This window comes from Panthera onca, chromosome B4 (assembly GCF_046562875.1).
Source record: "Panthera onca isolate mPanOnc1 chromosome B4, mPanOnc1 haplotype 2, whole genome shotgun sequence".
Classification (NCBI taxonomy): domain Eukaryota; kingdom Metazoa; phylum Chordata; class Mammalia; order Carnivora; family Felidae; genus Panthera; species Panthera onca.
Window position 1 is genome coordinate 3,169,376 of NC_138345.1, and position 18,289 is coordinate 3,187,664.

At 46.4% G+C, this 18,289-nt stretch overlaps 1 long non-coding RNA gene across 1 annotated transcript; it reads left to right on the plus strand.

The window, feature by feature from the left end:
• Positions 1-10,394: 10,394 nt before the first annotated feature.
• On the plus strand, positions 10,395-18,005 carry LOC132695157 (uncharacterized). The gene is made up of 3 exons (XR_009617770.2): positions 10,395-10,679; positions 13,878-13,925; positions 17,197-18,005. It is a non-coding gene; the product is annotated as an uncharacterized LOC132695157 (long non-coding RNA).
• Positions 18,006-18,289: the final 284 nt, after the last annotated feature.

An 18,289-nucleotide genomic window follows, 5' to 3' on the forward strand; every position in this document is an offset into this window, starting at 1 on the left:
GGAGGCGAGAGTTGAACTCTGGGAGTGTCTGACTTTAAGCCTGGAACGCGGGCTGCTTGTCTACGATCCTACGATCGGAAGAGGTCTGAAAACGCAGTCATATCACGTCCAGCCTACTCTGGCAGCGAACACTAACCAGGATTTGTGCTGTGTCCCTCGTAATCTGTAGGAGTCTAGGAGCCGTTTATTCTGAACGGGTCCGTGGATAGGAATAGACGTACGAGTGGATTTGGACAACGGAACGCTACCCCAACCCCTGCTAAAATTAGACCCCAAATGAACTCTGACACACATATGGCGTCAAGGGTTTTGCTTAGGGGACGGTGGGCCCGTACGGAGATACTTTTAAAGTAGAAGGTTGAAAACGATGCCGATGATACAGCTGGCCTGTTATAACACACATGCATTGAAGTATCAAAATTGAGTAGAACCTTTAACTTAATGCGATTCCACTTTCTTCTCAATGAAAAGCAACCCCTTCTGTACCTGTGACAGCCACTCGTTCAGCTTGTCCCTATACTGTACACCTGAAGGTAATAGAAGAATGGAAGGAAGGAAAGGGACAGAGAGAGAGAGAGACAAAATAACAAAGAAAATGCTCCCTCCGTGTAGGTCACTGTGTCTCCATAACATCCCCTCGGCTCCCCTCTTTCACGAGCCAGCAGCATGCGGACTCCACACACACTCGTCCCCGGAACGCTGCCATATGACAGCCTCGGTCCTTCAGATGGTTGTTCGAAACGTAACCATTCACTTAAACATTTTAAACCGACTTGAGATCATTGACTCAAAGGGTTATTGGCCCATAAATTCGCTGCCCCTGGGGACATGTTTTCAGGACATTCTTGGGACAAATTGAGCTATTCATATCTGTAGACTTTTTTTTTTTTTAATTCAAAGAAAAATGGATTTAGGGAAACTAAGCAAACTAAGTTAACAAAGAAACTGTAGTCCTGATGTTATTTTCGGGCAGCACTGGGGCAGCTGAGCACTCCTTGTGGTTAGGAAAGAGTCCCCCATCGTGGGGCATCTCTCCCGTCCCACACGGGCCTCAGGGGGTGAGGGAAGGTGCCTGGGCAGCTCGGGTGAGGCTTGCAGAGGGTCAGTTCTGTGTCCGACTGGATGCAACCCCATGATTCCCCAAATCACAGCTGATCCTGAGATGGGAAAGCGCTAAATGGGGCACAGTCCCACGTCCTCTGCTTGTCGCCGTGATATGACACACTGTTCGTGTCTTCTGTGACTCAGACTCAAACTCGGGGCTCTGTCCAGACAGGAGGCAAGCTCCCTGCCATGGGCCACTTTCCCTGCACCCAATAGCGGGGCTTTCCTGTGTCTGGCTTCAACTTGCCATTAGGGTCCCTGCTCCTGACTTTCAACCTGTAACCCACTTGCATCACAGGTCACTCTCGAAGTATGTGACAGAATTTGATGGAGTACTAGGCTGCTGTATTGTATTTTCAGAACAGGCGTCCACCTGCTAAACATTTGTCTTTATTCCTGAAGTGCATCCACACATAGAGCTACTCAAGAGCTCTCCTGGCTAAATATTCCCTGCCCCACCTCTGCCCCCCCACTGGAAGGTGCCCTGGAGAGGCTCTGGGGGATGACAAGAGTCGGCTCTCAGCTCACTGGTGGCCAAGGAACCATGCTTTCTTGACTGGACTTCCAAACAGAACTCTCTTCACCATCCCAATAAGATGTATGTCCAGACTTTAGGAGTCCACTGAACTCCTAAAGAACTCAGCCTGGTCCGTGTTGCTTCCCCCTGCCCTCGAAATGCTTGAAGAATGCCCTGAGTGAGGCCCATAGACCAGAACCCTGCCCAAACAGGGAGTTCTCGGTCTTTGACGACTCCATGCTTTCTCTCCACACAGGGTAATCTTCAAAGAGCAAGCTGGGGAGATGTGTCAACTCCAGAGACAGCAAATGACTACGAGGTCCTTTCCCCAACCTTTCCCATTTTCCTGTTACTCCTCTGCCACCTTGTCAGACCACATTCCTGTGTCCTGCTCTTCCCGTCCGGAACACGTGGATGTGAACCTTGCCTCTGACACCTGTCAACTGTTCAGCGTCTCGGGTTCCACCGGCGGATATGAGGTAATCCCAGCACTCACCATACGGGCCTATTGAGAAACCTCTACTTCATGGTGATAGACGATCCCATCAGATGGGGATGCTGCATCAGGTTGGAGAGAAATTAGACGGCAGACTTGGGAAAACCGGAGCGCCTTCTTTCCGGCTCTTGTTTCCCATAGAAGGGGACGTTGCTAGGAACCTGTAGTGGTGGATGCTTGCTGTTTCTGGAGACGCCACAGGCGTGTTCATGGAAAGACAGATGTATGCTGAGGTCTTAGTTCCTGTTCAGATTTACAAATACACAGACTCTGGCTCTGCTGCCTTAGCTGCTGAGATGTTCACAGGTGTGTTAGCTAGCAAGTAGATACCCTGAAAAGGGCCACGTTCCAACCAAATACACCGAGATGTGAGCTGAGTGTGGTTTTAATATGCTGGCATACTAGGATATTTCTGACTTTGAAAAGTACCCTGCATGATCAGACGTCTTCACTTTTACTGAAGAAGGGATAATTTGCTTCAGATTCGAGTCAAAACAATAAAACTGCTTATGGAAAAATGACCTTTCTTGTCCTTACACGTATCAAGTGGGTTCTTAGGGAAGCAAGCCCAGCAGGAAGCCCATTTAACTAACTCACTGAGAGCACAAGACTCCAAGAAGCCGTTACTTACTTTTATTACCCTAAACCAACCAATTCCGTCGCGAGAAGCCCGTGAGTTTTCACGGAGTCACCTTCGTGTGATAACATTCTCTGTACCCAGCCTGGGGACATTTGCTTTTTAATTTTTTTCTTAACTCCAAGTTTACATTTCCACTCTTAATAATTAGCAAGATCCTTGTTTTGATGTGATGCTATCAACACCTGGTATGATCAGGATTGGAAACGTAGTTTATTTATTTATTTTTTATTTATTTATTTTTTTAACATTTATTTATTTTTGAGACAGAGAGAGACAGAGCATGAGCAGGGGAGGGTCAGAGAGAGAGGGAGACACAGAATCCAAAGCAGGTTCCAGGCTCTGAGCTGTCAGCCCAGAGCCCGATGTGGGGCTCGAACTCACGGACCGCGAGATCATGAACCGAGCCGAAGTCGGACGCCCAACCGACCGAGCCACCCAGGCGCCCCTGGAAACGTAGTTTAAAAGCTTGCTGCCACACCTGAGACAAAGCTGAATGTTGATGGCGTCCGATGACACATCTCAGGCCACGGTCTGGTTCTTTCTGTGGGAGAGGTAGTTCTGCAAACAGCCACTCCGAGCTTTTAGGATTCTTGTGTATTTTTATATATGCTGAAGCAGGCTCATGCGTAAGTTGCATCCTGGTTAGGAGACAGTCATTAGCTTCTAAAGAATCATCTGGAATCATCTGCGTAGCTCATACACATAAAAGTATAATAGAGAAGTATAAAGATGAAAGTAATAGACTTAGTCTGAATAAGTAATTTGTATAATTGGCTGCCTCAAAAACAGGAAGACATAACAAAGAACACGTCTGCAATATCCTTTCCTTCTACTCCCTTTTATGCAAAGAAGATGGGTCCAGGTCTATGCAAAGGTGTAGGTTAAACAGCCACTGGCACATTTATCCTAAAAGTGAGGCCTGTCCAGTCTGACTCCAGGCCAAGATAAGAGAGACGAGAAAAGATTTCCTTTCTCTGTGCGCCACTCCTCTCTATTTCTGTGACGATTTCTTCTTGTCAAGAGCTGTGAAGCGTTGGCGATTTTACTTTACTTTCAAGCCAAACTGTTAGCCTGTTGCAGCTTCCTGGCCGCTGGCAGATGTGACGTTCCCGGGTCAGAGGTGAAGGACACCGCGTTACTCACAGAAATCACAGTTGCGCAGACATCATTTTCCTTGTGTTGGTTCCTCAAAGTTCCAGCCCTCAAGGAGCAGCTTGGAGGGGCCTGGCTGATGCTGGCACTCGCATCAGTTGCTGCGTCGTGACAGACACACGCTTCTGACGGGAACTGGCTCACGTGGTGACGGAGGCTGAACAGCCCCACGATTTGCCCTTCGCAAGCTATGAACCCAGGAAAGAGGGTGGCCTCTAATTCAGTCTGCATCTGAAAGCCTGGGGACCAGGGGATTTATGGTGTAAATCCCAGTCTGAGGGACGAGATGAGAGGCCCCAACTCAATAGCGAGGCAGGAAGAAAAAGGGACGAATTCCTCCTTCCTCTGCCTTTTGTCCTATTGGTTCCTTCAGGGGACTGTGGGAGGCTCATCTACACCGGGGAGGGAGATGTTCTTTACCTGGTCGGCTGACGCAAATGTCCATCTCACCCAGAAGCATCCTCACCCGGAAATCATGTTTAATCTGGACACCCCACGGTCCATCACGTGGATGCAAAATTAAGCATCATGGGTGCATTCCAAGAGTGAACCCCAAAGCTTGGAGTCCGCAACCTTTTATAATGGTCATGCCAACCCTGTGCTCCAGAGCGAGGTCTTATCCAACTCCCAAGGCTGTCGGCAAACCCACCTCTTCCTCAGAGGGAGACACGGCTCCTGACTCCCAAGGTTCTTCACGCTACAAACATTCATCAAAAGGGCCGCCTGGGTGGCTCAGTGGGTTAAGCGTCAGACTCTTGATTTTGGCTCAGGTCATGATCTTACAGCTCGTGAGATCGAGCCCTGTGTTGGGCTGTGCACTTGGGATTCCATCTCTCTCTCTCTCTCTCTCTCTCTCACACTCTTTCTCTCTCTGCCACTCCCCCGTTCACGCTGTCTCTGTCTCTCTCAAAATAAATACATAAACTTAAAGAGTGTCCACAACAAACACCGTCAAGGCCTCTGCTCGCAGGACGTGCACACAAACTCAGGGACCCCCGAGAATCTTCTTCCAGCACGTCTTTCTTCCCCTTTAAATCCACCGTATCACAACAAAACGTGAGGCAAAAATAAGTTATTCGCACATAATGAGAATGATTTCCCTGTCATTATCTCTCCTTGTCAGGCATGTTCATATTTTAAAATCAGCACCATTGCTAATTGCAGAACAGGAGACTTTGTGTTGCTGTTGGAGAAATCTCAAGCTTTATTGGTGACGTTGGAAATGGATTTGGGCGCCAGGAGACCTGCCTGGATGGCACGTAGAGCAAGCAGAAGGCGGGTAATCGCGGACCAGAATTCGTGCTCCCTGATCCACATAAGGAAATTGTTCTCAGTTGAGACCATGTTTTCTGCCCCATCTTGCAGCTGGAGGCATCCACACTAATGAGTTTTAGATAAGGCAGCAGAAGGGACGGGAGCTGCTTCCGAACTGGGTTTACGCGAACTTCCCACGAGGCACTCTTCTGGGCTGTTTTCCCTTCCAGCGAGCCACAGTGCGGGTGGTCGGAGGTGGCCTTAGAAGCGAAGTGAGGAAGATGGCAGAGTCTTGTGTAGAAGTTGGCCACCCAGGAACTCACTCACTGGCTTAATTCCGTTATGTCACTTTCCCGTGCGTAAGCAATTCTGTGGGAGCTACGACCCGTTGCGGCGGTTAGCGTAGCTTAATTCATGTAACTGAGTTGTGTTGTTCAGGAATCATCCTGGAAGAACGTGGAACAGTCTCTCAGCTGCCCAGAGAGCCTCCGTCCTGACCTTCATAATCTGGGCGACGCCTCCGACAGAAATTTCAGAGTCCTCCTCTCTCGCATCTCAGAACATAACGTTGATTAAAGTGCAGGATACAGGGAGATGAAGATAATGGAAATGCTTCCGCACACTTGAGGATATAGAATTTGTGCCATCCTAAGATGGAGGGATTGTCTACTATGCCCATTCGCTGTGGAGAGCCTACAGTCGGGCGAACATCTCCACAGATCTCAGACTGTAATACATTTGTTTGCTAACTCGTTAAAACCATTTTTAGGGGCGCCTGGGTGTCTCAGTCAGCTAAGCATCTGATTTCGTCTCCAGTCATGATCTCGTGGTTCGTGGGTTCGAGCCCTGTGTTGGGCTCTGTGCTGACAGCTCAGAGCCTGGAGCCTGCTTTGGATTCTGTGTCTCCCTCTCTCTCTGCCCCTCCCCTGCTCACGCTCTGTCTCTGTCTCTCTCAAAAATAAATAAACATTAAAAAAAACATTTTAAAAAACCCCAAAATAATAAAGAGGTTGCTGGCAGCTAGGTTTGTGTGGTGTATGACATTTATTGATAAGCACAAATATTTGGCTTATTGGAGACAAACGGTCATTGCAAAGAATAACTTCGCTGATGTGCGGACAGCAGCACCTTACCTGGATTCTCTTCAGGAGATAAATGGCTGAGCAGCTAATTATGGTTTAGAATTCTCTATATTGATATAAAGCAAAGGGTCAGCAAACTTTTCCTATAAAGGGCCAAACAGTATATTCCAGGCTTGGTGGGCCAGATGGTCTCCATGGAAACCGCCTAACTGTGCCTCGGCACCAAAATCAGCCACGCAGAGGAAACGAATGAGTGGGCGTGGCTGGCTTCCAATAATACTTTATTTACAAGGAGAATATCTGGACTGGATGTGGCATGGGTGCCTGAGTTGGCCAACCCCTGATCTAGAGACTCGGTGCTCTTCTCCGTGTAGACAAGTTCTGTGCATCCATGGGAAACAGTGCATTGGCTAGAGCACATGCCTCAGGAGTAGCACCGTCTAATTCTGTGCACCGCCTGTGAGGGTTTTTTTTCTGCAATTCGTTGTCAGTTATCATCGGTAATTGATAAATATGGAAATTCGATCCTTCCTGGTGGTGATTTAATTGACTTCCTTCCCCCAGCCCCTCCCCTCCAATTTTGTGCCCATTTGCAACCGAACTGCACCTTCCTTTCTTCCACAGACAGCTGTGCTCTTTTCCCTTTTCCTTGGAACGGATTGTCACGTCAGCCTGGTTCCCTCGTATCATGGGAGTTAAAGAAATTCTCTAACATGCATTCATTTGAAATCTGTATAGAGTGATGATTTTACCTTTGCAAATTCTCTTCTAGTTTGCACATGTGATTAGGGATCAAAAGTTATCAGTGGCTTTGAAATGAAGTCCTAAGTGAAGGTGAACTCAGTCTGTTGTTACTTCCCTGTGTGTGTGAAACCAGTCCTGCCCTCTCCAATCTCACAAGTAGTTGGTGACGGCACTGTATTTACATAGCGCTTTCAAACGGTGCTTTCATAACCATTAGCTCATTTGTTTCTTTCGACAAGTCTCTAGGCTTTGTTAAGACAAACGATTATCAAAATTTCATTAAGGAGGAAAGTGTGGCCCATAGAAGCTTCACAAATGCATTTCTGTCTCTTTGGAAAGCAAAGCTTAGTTAGTACAAAGCTTTTGTACTTAGTACAAAAATTAGTACAAAGTTGAAGATCACCTCTTACCACCCATTCAGTTTCCCATCCTTCACGCCCCTTCAGCAGATGGACATTCCCCCTGCCTTCCCCATCCCGGCCTTGTGCCGAGCTTAAGACTACACACCATCTCTTGCGAAAGCAGCGTGGAGATCATAACGGCAATTGAGTTTTGGAGCTTACTTGGATTAGTTTAGGCATCTGACTGTGTGGAACATGTTAATAAAGATTCTTTTACTGTTTTATTTATTTTTGAGAGAGAGTGAGTGGGGGAGTTGCAGAGAGAGGGGGAGACAGAGAATCCCAAGCAGCCTCCACTCTGTCAACGCAGAGCCCAATGCAGGTCTCGAACTCACGAACTGTGAGATCATGACCTGAGCCGAGACCAAGAGTCAGATGCTCAACCAACTGAGCCACCCAGGCACCCCAAGATTTTTTTAATTGTGGGTTTCTGTCAACAAAGTGAATTTATGAATATTATGGTCTTAAAAACAACTGTCAAGTTGATATGCCTTTTTAAAAAAACAGTGTCATGACAAACTCTCTCCTGGCCGCGTAGATTTACAAGCAGTCTGACCCTCAGAAGCTTCCAGAAGACGGGGCCCGGTTAGTAAAAGGTGCAGCAGCTTACCCCATGAGTAGACCTTACAGAGGCAAGCTGAAATGTCATTGCTGCTTAGAAAAAGTCAACTTCAGTGTCAAACCTCAGGAATAAAAACTCAACAGGAGGGACATGAGTGTATATAAATAGGGTGTCTGTAGAAATGGTTTAGAGCTTACACAAGAATCTTGTACAGGAGGGAAGAATGGGGGGATGCAAATGAGAGAATTCAGGGTCATTCCGGCTAATAGTCTTGTCACAGCGTATTCCAATCTCCTCTGTTTTTCAGCAGCTGGGGGGAGGTGGGGAGAGGAGTCCCACCAGCCTTCGTGGTGCATCCTTAACAGTAGGTGACACGTCGGGGCACTTTCCAGAACAATTACAGGATGACTTTTCAGGGAAGGTTCGCTGTGTTTCTATTTTAGACTCTGAGCCTCATGGAGGATGTTTTCTGAGCACACGATCTTATTCATAAGGCTGCATTTCAATTAAAATTAGTACTAAGTTGGCTGGAGATTTGAAGGAAAGAGAAAGCAGGCTGTGGACTTGATACTGATTTCTTTGAAAATTTCTATAGAATCCATCTTTCCATCATTTGAGAGTTTGTGTTTGCCTTTGTTTCTCTATTCAGAAACAACTAACGATATATATGTGTGTGTGTGTGTGTGTGTGTGTGTGTGTGTGTGTGTGTGTGTGTGTATAATCTTTAAGGAGAATTAGAGACTTTGTTCTTAAAAATATAAAAGTATCCACTGGCTATTTGTCCCTCTGTGGCTATTAAAGGGTTATATTATATATTCTAACACTCATACGTGGCTGAAGATCATATGAAACGCAAATTGTGATATTTAGGTTTCTACTGACTGATGCCATTCAAATGCAAGGTATTTAGCATAACTTTTTAATTGTTCATAGACTATTAAACGTCTTAAATTATTTTGCTGTAAGAATAGAATGAAATCCTTTATACACTTGCTGGGGTTTTTCCCTCCTTAGGACAAGGTGATAAATACTTAAAGGGAAAGTGAATGCATATGCTTTCGGACCCATTGAGTCCAATTCACAAAGAATTGTGTTCTACGAAAAGGCGTTTGCGCACTTTTTATAAGCCCGCTGAATACCTTTCAGAGTCCTTACAGAAATCAGGAATAGAAACCTCCAGATTCCCAGGAGCAGAGAAAACTTGACCCCGAGAGGTAAAGTTACATCTGAGACTCGGAAAACAGGAAATTCTAGATGCTTCTGGCAAAACGCACGGTACCCGGCAGTGTCCCGGGGAGTGTGCTAAGTTTTCCCAAATCTGTGCGTTCCTTCTAACTCGGGAATCCTCCAAGGGCTGAAATCCCCCATTCCAGGCAGGGAAGTAGCAACAACCACAACAGCCACAAAACAACCTTCAGGAGAAGGAGCGGAGACTGCTATTGTGGTCCCTCGGCAAAACTGCACACTCGAAAACCCACCCTGCAGGACAAGGCATCACCCAGACACCTCCCCTGGGGGAGGGAGGCTTTGTTCAGAAAAGGAAGCTCAGTGTGTGGCCGAGCTGAGGGTTGCACGAACCACATCACTAAGTAGGGCAGGGCTACGCACCTTCCAAATATATGTTTCTTTGTTCTGATGTTTCCCTGAGAGGTAAGCGAAGAGTGAGTCTCCCTCCTCCCCGGGCCAGAGGAAGACGCCCAACAACAATGTCAACACCAACAAGAAGGCTGCAAAGAGTGGGTGTCCTGGAAATTCCATCTGCATGAAGTATGCAGGGAAAAGCCTGGCCAGTCACCGTAGCTGGTGAAAAACAGATTGGGCGCTCATTGTTTGGCTCCGTGAGTAAGTCAGCAAAGAAATGTGGGTGTGTGCGGTCAGGAGGAAAACAGACTTTTAAAAATGTGGGAATCCTTTTTTTAAAATTGTTAAAGAAAATGCTTTAACGCGATACTTTAAGCGATTGCTTAGCTCCTGAACTTAAAACACAATTAAAAAGTAAGCATGGACCAACTCAATGAAACCTGAACGTGGGGGGAAAATAAAACCCTGGTACAACCATTACCAGTATTTTCGTGGGATGATCCTCAAGGCTGTTACAAATGTCGCCAAGCCCCCCGTCTATCCTTCTAAGCCCCCGAAAGGAACGCGGTGCCCTGGAGTTTGTGAATGTTACAATTTAACTGCAGACCCCCGGTGTCTCCTCCCCCACAGCGGGTCACCATGAATCAGAGTTTTTGTGGTTGTTCTATTGAAACGGGCAGGCACTCGGTGGTTCGGCTTTTGTTTAATTTGTTACAAGATCTCACAAGCTATTTTTCAAGAGTTGCAGAAAGCATCTTGGGAAATCCACAAAAATGGGCTGAATCATCTAACCAAAAACAGCCCATGCCACATCTGACTGAATCTTGCTTTTTTTTTTTTTTTTTCCTCTTGGGAGAATGCTCTCAACCTCAGTTACATGTAAGAACGAGAATGCAGAGAATGATCTAGGGTCTGAGGAGAGAGCCCAGGCAGCCTCCGACCACTGAAATCCTGAGGATGTTTTCACCGGGAGGGGACAGGACAGGTGACACGGTCAGTGGCCACCTGCTGCAGGTCTTCTGAGAGGTGAAGACTCACACCCAAATTGGAGATGCTGTTGTGGAAGAGTGATCGTCCCAGGAACCTACAGCGAAACAGGACAGTTTAGGGGGAGGAGACCTCCCTCTCCAGGTCTCATATCACAAGGTACAGGTCAAGCTTGTTGTTTGTCTTCTTTTTTTTTTTTTTTTTTTTTTTAGCTCAGGTTAGCACATTTCACATGGAAATCCACAAAGCATTTGTGTTTCCTTTGGCCTGTGACCTGTTAGGTCACACGAGATGCCAAATGCGTTTTGTTTTTTATGCAAGCCCAAAAGAGAATCTGGCTCTTGGATTTACAACAGGATTGGACTTTAGGCTTCTAACAGTTAAAAGTGCTCCTCCAAATGGGATCGGTCAGGAAAAATGCAAGGGGCACAGGGACGAGTTGTTGGGTGTTTTGACATTGTCTCTTTTCATAGGAGAGTCCCAGTTCAAGGAGGGAGGGGTTTCCCCTTTTCAAAAAACGCTTGTAAACGCATGACTCATTATGCTGTTGCAAACAGCCAAAAAGTTCTGCAGAGACTGGGGCAGGTCAGACCGCACCGAGGCTAATACTTCAGGGCTGCTCGCCAGCCCTGTCCACCGGCGTCCAGAAGGAGCGGGAATCCAGGGTCCCCTGCTTCCGTCCTCAAAGGCATTCTGTTGTTCCCCGTCTTGAACAGAACCAGCTCCCACAGGGGCCATTCTGTGACACCACCACCGTCCAACGTTATCTCGTCCCCGGTTCTCTGGAAAGGTTGGGTTCTACCGGGTTGACCAGCGTCCTTCTCTCATTTGAAGAATCTGGCTCTGAGCATGATGTGGGCAGAGCAGGGGAGGGAGGGATGCTAAAACCTCAGTTGTTGAGAAAAAAAGACAAACAGGTTTTCTGTAGCAGTGAACCCAGAGTAAGACATTGCTTTGTCGCTAAGGAAAAACAACAACAACAACAACAACAACAAAAACCCAGCCAAACAGACCTTTCCTGCACCCAGCTGGAGATACCACCTTGAAAAACAGATGTTGGCCAAATGTGGTCCAAGTTCTGACGTGAAGGTATCGCTGGCCCTGTGCTATGAGGGCCCTGGGTTTTCTCATTTGCCATCGTGCCACTCAGACGTGACAGCAAGGTCTCCTCAGGGTGACTGATTTCAGCTCCGAGAACAGGAAGAGTAACTCACATGCCCACGGCCATGTCTCACACACTTTACCCATCGTGTGCATTTCGTGTTTATGCAGGGAGAGCTGGAAGCTGGGGGCCAGTGTGAGCACCGTGCTGTATCTTCCTGGGGAGCCAGCCCCTGCCAGATGCCCCACCACCGGGATCCGCACCCCACCCGTCGACAGGCTTTGTTCTGGGCAGTGAGGCCTCAGACAGGGGTTCCCTGACCCCCAGCCCCAGAAAGGGAAATAGCAGCAGACCCTTAACGGCAGGATTAGATTTTTGTTTCTGGTACAAGGTAGATGATGAGTTTCAAAAGCGAATTTTAACCTTTTTTTTTTTTTTAACTAAACAACAACAACAAAATTATTTTTAGATTGATTGTGTGTGTGTGTGTGTGTTGTGTGTGTGTGTGTGTGTGTGTGTGAAGTCAAAGACTGCAGTACAACTGACACACGCATTTTGGTAATCTCGCATCTTAGAATCGAGTTTCAAAACAACCTGACCCTGGCCCACGGTGGCTCACCAGTAACTGCCACCGACTGTCCCAAACAGGGTTCCACCCCAGATGGTTCTTCCCTGAGAAAAGCCCAGATTTACTCCCAGAGCGTCATCCTTCGTCCTCAGTGCTCTCCACACCGTGTCATGTGTCCCACTTTGCAATTTGCTCCCAACCCAATGGCTTTTCCACCAAGAGTCTCTTCCCTGTTCAAATCTGTTTGGATTATGTTCTTAGCCGTTTTTTTGTTTTTGTTTTTGTTTTTTTTTAATTTGAAACCATTTTGCTTCCAGGCATCCTGCTGTCTCCCAGAAACTAACGCGACACCAGGAAGCCAGGAAGCCTGTCCTTGTACACAGACCGTCCCCTCTCGACGTCCCAAATCCGTCATTTCCCTCCCAAGACACAAGCAAACACCCTTTTAAAAAAAAGGTTTGCTGCCCTCCATTTCCATTAGGTACCGAACACAGTGTTTCTCTTCTTGTGTCCCTGGACCCTGAGTTCCAGGAGGGCGTTTTTCCTGTGCTGCTATTTGGTATATTGCTTCCGCCCAGCCCCAACGTGCCGACGGTGAGCTAAATGCAGCAGGGCGCCTCCAGAGAAAACATGACGGTCATTAGCAGACTAAGCAGGCATTTGGGTTTTCAAGGCATTCAGTACACTCGGCTAAAATATATTTACTAACCCACAACCAGAATTGAAAATACTCAATAGCAAATTTTTGCTGGGGATGGGGGGGGGGGGGCAGGGAGGTGCGTGTGCTGGGGGGCGGAGACGGCCTGAATAAGGAAATCGTGTGCACACTGGCTCTGCTGGTGTTCAGGAATGCCAAGGAGGAAGGTTCTGGAAGTGAGAGTGAAAGCATTGTGTTGAAATCGTGTTGGTGGCAAACAGAGTCGCTCAGTTTGTGGTGCATTTAGACTGTTACCAGGGACGGAAACAATGAGAGTTTCATGAAGCTTGTTTACACACCCAGAAAATACATTTAGCTTTTCGAAGCAGAGTGCCGTGGAAAATGTCTGACATGCGCCTACTGTCCTCAAAATAGCTCCCTTCCCAACGGCTCGGCAAGTGCTGGAAATCCTCCTCTGTTTCAAGGTACCAAGAGCCATAAATCCATATTTAATTAGCTCTGAATGAAATGCTGAAGACGATAGGATCTTTGTGCTAAAAATGAAATCCAAACGGGCCTGGTTGATTTATGTCTCATTCAGAGTTGTAATTTAATTAAAACGACATACTGGGTTTAAAACACACACGCGCGCGCACACACACGCACACAACCTCCCTGGCAGAGTTCTTCCCACGTGAAATTCAAATTCAGTGTCTTATGGCTTAGGAATTTCCATATTCTGCTTTTCTGTCACATTGCTTAATATGTTTATTCAGCCCTCTTCCAACAGCTTACTTTCTTAACTAGCTTGTTGCTCATTAAGTCGCTGAATGTCTTAGTGACTCAAAGGTACAAACCAAAGTCTGCATACAAACACATCTTAAATCTTAATGGAGCACTACTGGACAGCTCTTCGAAGATTGAGCCTCGTCCGCACCAGGCTTGTATTTATGGGAGAGGTTAGCATTGAGTCTACGTATAGACAGCAAGGCAAAGTTGCAAATGAAAAGATAAACAAAATGATGGATTTCTTTTTTTTTTTTTTTACAGCGTCAGAGGGTGAAATCGCGATATTAATATGAATGTGACATTTTACTAGTACATCTGTAAAATGAAGTTTTTCCATTAAAACTTTAATTTTTGCGTCATTCTTACAAGGGAAAAAAAAAGAATTCCTGTAAATTAAAGCTTCTCTCTTCCTCTACCCTGAGTGTAAAACGTTTCAAGTTAAATTAAATTATAAAGTAATATAATGTCATGGGGAGCTTAATGAATTATTTGTAAATAAGCTGGAAAAATTTACTTGGATTTTTATATACACCCAACTTACAAATGTCAGGACACCCAGAAGCTCCCTTTTTATTGGTGCATCAGTTACAAACAAAAATGTGCTGTCACTCCAAACCCTGAGCGTTTCTTTTTTTTTTTTTTTTAATGTTTATTTATTTTTGAGACAGAGAGAGAGACACAGAATGCAAGCCGGGGAGGGGCAGAGAGAGAAGGAGACACAGAATCCGAAGCAGGCTCCAGGCACTGAGCCATCAGCACAGAGCCCGATGCGGGGCTCAAACCCACAAACCGCGAGATCATGACCTGAGTCAAAATTGGACACTTAACTAACTGAGCCACCCAGGCACGCGTTTCAAAAAAAATTTTTTAAGTTTATTTATTTAAAAAAACCTTTTTAAAAAATGTTTATTTTATTTTTGGGGGAGGGAGGGGCAGACAGAGAGGGAGACACAGAATCCGAAGCAGGCTCCAGGCTCTGAGCCATCAGCACAGAGCCTGACGCGGGGCTCAAACCCACCAACTGTGAGATCATGACCTGAACCGAAGTAGGATGCTCAACCGACTGAGCCCCCCAGACACCCCTGTATACACATCTCCTTTTTAAAAAGTCAGAGTACTTCTTCATTTTCCTCCCAAACTATTGAGAAGACACAGTTGCAGTCATTTGCCATTTGCACAGGTGGAGGTGTGGGTGCTGAGGGTCCTCTGGAACACGGCTGGACCCTCAGGTCAGCAGGACACTTCAGAGACGCCGGCCCTTCTTCCCCACAGCACGGATCTCTCACCTTGAGATGAGCCACCTTCCGCAGGTAAGGGTCTGACACCACCTGGAACAGGCAGATTCTTGCTTTGTAGTGTCAGGGAGAGGGAGAGACAAGTGGAGATGATCTAGGGACAGTTTTATTTTGTACATGAGAGAGGTGAGTCTCAGTATTTGTCACCTGCAGACAAGGTAGCACAGTGACTTTAATTCGGATGGCAATGTTTTTAGCAATCTCCGGAACGTTGGGAATAAGTTAATTGAGCCCTTCCTTTTGTAGGTAAGCAAGCACACCATCTGCTATTATGGTGACAGTCTTCGTTAACCAACCGCAAAACAGGAAAAAAAAAAAAAAATATATATATATAAAGAACAATCTTTTCGTGTCATACAAATTTTGTTTAATAAGATGCATTACTTTAATTTGTAAATAAAATGAAAAGGACAAACAAAACAATTGTAATTTTAAGTCAAAATTTAAGGGGGAGCAAAATTTAAGTTCCTGACATATTTAGTTTGTAATTACTTAGGAATTTGTCATTCAGGTAAATAGTAAAATGTTATTTGAGGTGCACCAAGCATGCACACAGTCATGTATAATAAGGTGAGACACGTCTTCTCTTCTACAAATTTTAGTTGATCAAATTGAAATTTTTCCTCATTAAGTATTAAAGATCAGCTTGTAAGAAAAAAAAACAGGAAGGTTTTTGGTTAAGGGCTGGTGGCCTGCTGGGATATTCCTTTTTTTTTTTTTTAAGTTTATTTATTTATTTTGGGGGGGGGGGAGAGAGAGAGAGAGAGAGAGAGAGAGAGAGAGAGAGAGAATCCCAAGCAGGCTCTGCGTTATCCGTGCAGAGCCTGATGTGGGGCTTGAACTCACAAACTGTGAGATCATGACCTGCACCAAAACCAAGAGTCGGTTGCTCAACTGTCTGAGCCACTTGGGCGCCCCACCACTGGGATATTCTTAATCCTAAATCTCAGTTTTTTAAACTATGATAGTTTTATGATCTCATGCATCATGGGTTTGAGCCCCGCTTCGGGCTATGTGCTGACAGCTCAGAGCCTGGAGCCTGCTTTGGGTTCTGTGTCTCCCTCTGTCTCTGCCCCTCCCCTGCTCTCACTCTGTCTCTCTCAAAAATAAATAAACATTGAACCATGATTTTAAATTCTTCCTTTAAATTTGAGCCAAATGGTTTGTTGAATTTCTGGCCCAAGAAGATTTTCATCTTCACTTAGAGACTATTGTTTCTTTCACTTCTAGTTCTGAAGAAAAAAATATATATTATTACACTCGTAGGAAGTTGAGACAGGGGTCCGAGGGGTGTGGCTTTGCCAGCCCAGCATTGTCCTTTAGGATTCGGTCTTCCTCCTTCAGGCTTTTCCTCCCATAGCCAGGGACTCTGCTCCACAACAACCATCACCACCCTGGGAGGTTCTCTTGGACGCTCCGTGGTCTGAAATGTTCCACCGGTGTGTGTGTGGTCACACTGGGACTATTATTTCCTCCAAGTGTTAACATTTAAGAAACCGAGTAACTCAAATAAATATTTTAATACCATTTAAAAAAGAAATCATAATTGGGGACACCCAGGTGGCTCAGTTGGTTGAGCATACGTCCCTTGATTTCGGCTCAGGTCATGATCCCGGGGTCATGCGAGCGAGCCCCGAGTTGGGCTCCACACTGAACGTGGAACCTGCTTGAGACTCTCTCTCTCTCTCTCTCTCTCTCTCTCCCTCTGCCCCTCGCCCGCTTTGCTCTCTCTCTCGAAAATAAAGAAAGTCCAAACTAATACAGAAACATACATGATGACCAAAATATCCAGTAAATTTTCAACTGAAGTGTAGTTGACCTACAGTTAACATTAGTTTCAAGTGGACGACACAGTGATTCAGCAGCGTATGTGCTGGGCTCATGGCAAGAGCAGCTGCTGTCGGTCCCCACGCGACTGTGACGGTATCATCGACTATGTTTCCCGTGCTGTACCTTCGATCCCTGTGACGAATTCCTTCCATAACCGGAAGCCTGTGTCCGCCACTCTCCTTCTCCCATTGTGTCCATCAGCCCCCAACCCCCCGGCCACCGTCAGTCTGTTCTCTGTCAAAGTATCAAACTTTTAACTAAACACAGGCTCATCGCCCTGTCCTATTTACGCTCCCAAGTTCTCCAGTTCTGAAAAGCGTGCATGCCTAAAATATTTTATTCTATTTTCTGTTTCAAGATGACGTGTACCTTTTAATCTCACGCCCTTACCTTTGTCCTTTTACCTGTGTGTGTGTGTGTGTGTGTGTGTGTGTGTGGTGTGTGTTTTTGTGCAGTGTCTCTTTACTTCCTTATCTCTGCTACCAGCTGTGTGACCTTGAACAAGTTACCTCGTCTGTCTGCTCCTCAATTTCTCCAGCTGTGAAATGGGGTTAAGGACATGGCCTGTGGGGGGGGTCTGTGGGGAGGACTCACTGAGTCTGTGCGCGTTAAGGACCTAGACCTACGCCTTGCGAGAGTCAGGTCTCTGGCTGCGGACTTGCATTCTTGTGCCGCTTTCACTGTTTTAACTGTTAATGGAAGCCAGAGCTCCATGTGTACCACCTCTGGTGCTGGGGGTGAGGATCAGAGGCCCCTCACCCTCGATCGATGGCCAGATTTTCACCAGACTTCTCATTCGAACCCTCTCTCGTCCCAGACGTGGAATCGCTCAGCCCCCAGCTTCCGCAGTGAGCTGGACGCCATCCCCTCGGGCAGATGGGTCCCAAATGCCGTGTGGGGGCCACACAGTGACACGGCGGTTCCTACTCCTCCGCAGCGGCCTCTTCGAGGAAACAACCCGACCGTGTACACTGACAGATTCTGGAAGGTTCTCCAGGGTCGGCTCCCACCGAAGATTCCAGCACTCCTGGGGCACCCGGGGGGCACGGTTGGTTAAGTCTTTGACTCTTGATCTTGGCTTAGGTCACGATGTCACAGTTCATGGGATGGAGCCCCCCCCGGGCTCCGTGCTGACAGCACGAAGCCTACTTGGGATTCTCTCTCTCCCTCTCTCTTTCTGTTCCTCCCCTGCTCATTCTTTTTCTCTCTCAAAATAAATCAACTTTTAAAAAACAAATAAAAATAATAAAATAAAATACAATAAAATAATGAAATAAAATTCTACCATTCCTTTTAGACTACGTGTTAAATTTTCTACTCGTGTGTCCTTTCAGATGCAAAAACCTGAGAGAATCTTGTCGTAAAAATAATTTAACAGGCAGCCTGGAGGTGGGAGAGATATCTAGGAGTCCCAGAGAAGAATGGTCAACTGTTGAACAAGTATTTATTAGGCATCTACTAAGTGCCCAGCACTTCACTGGGGTCTGAAGATACAGCGAAATTGGCACAGGGTCCTTCTTCCCGACTTCGGCGGGTGAGAGACGCTTG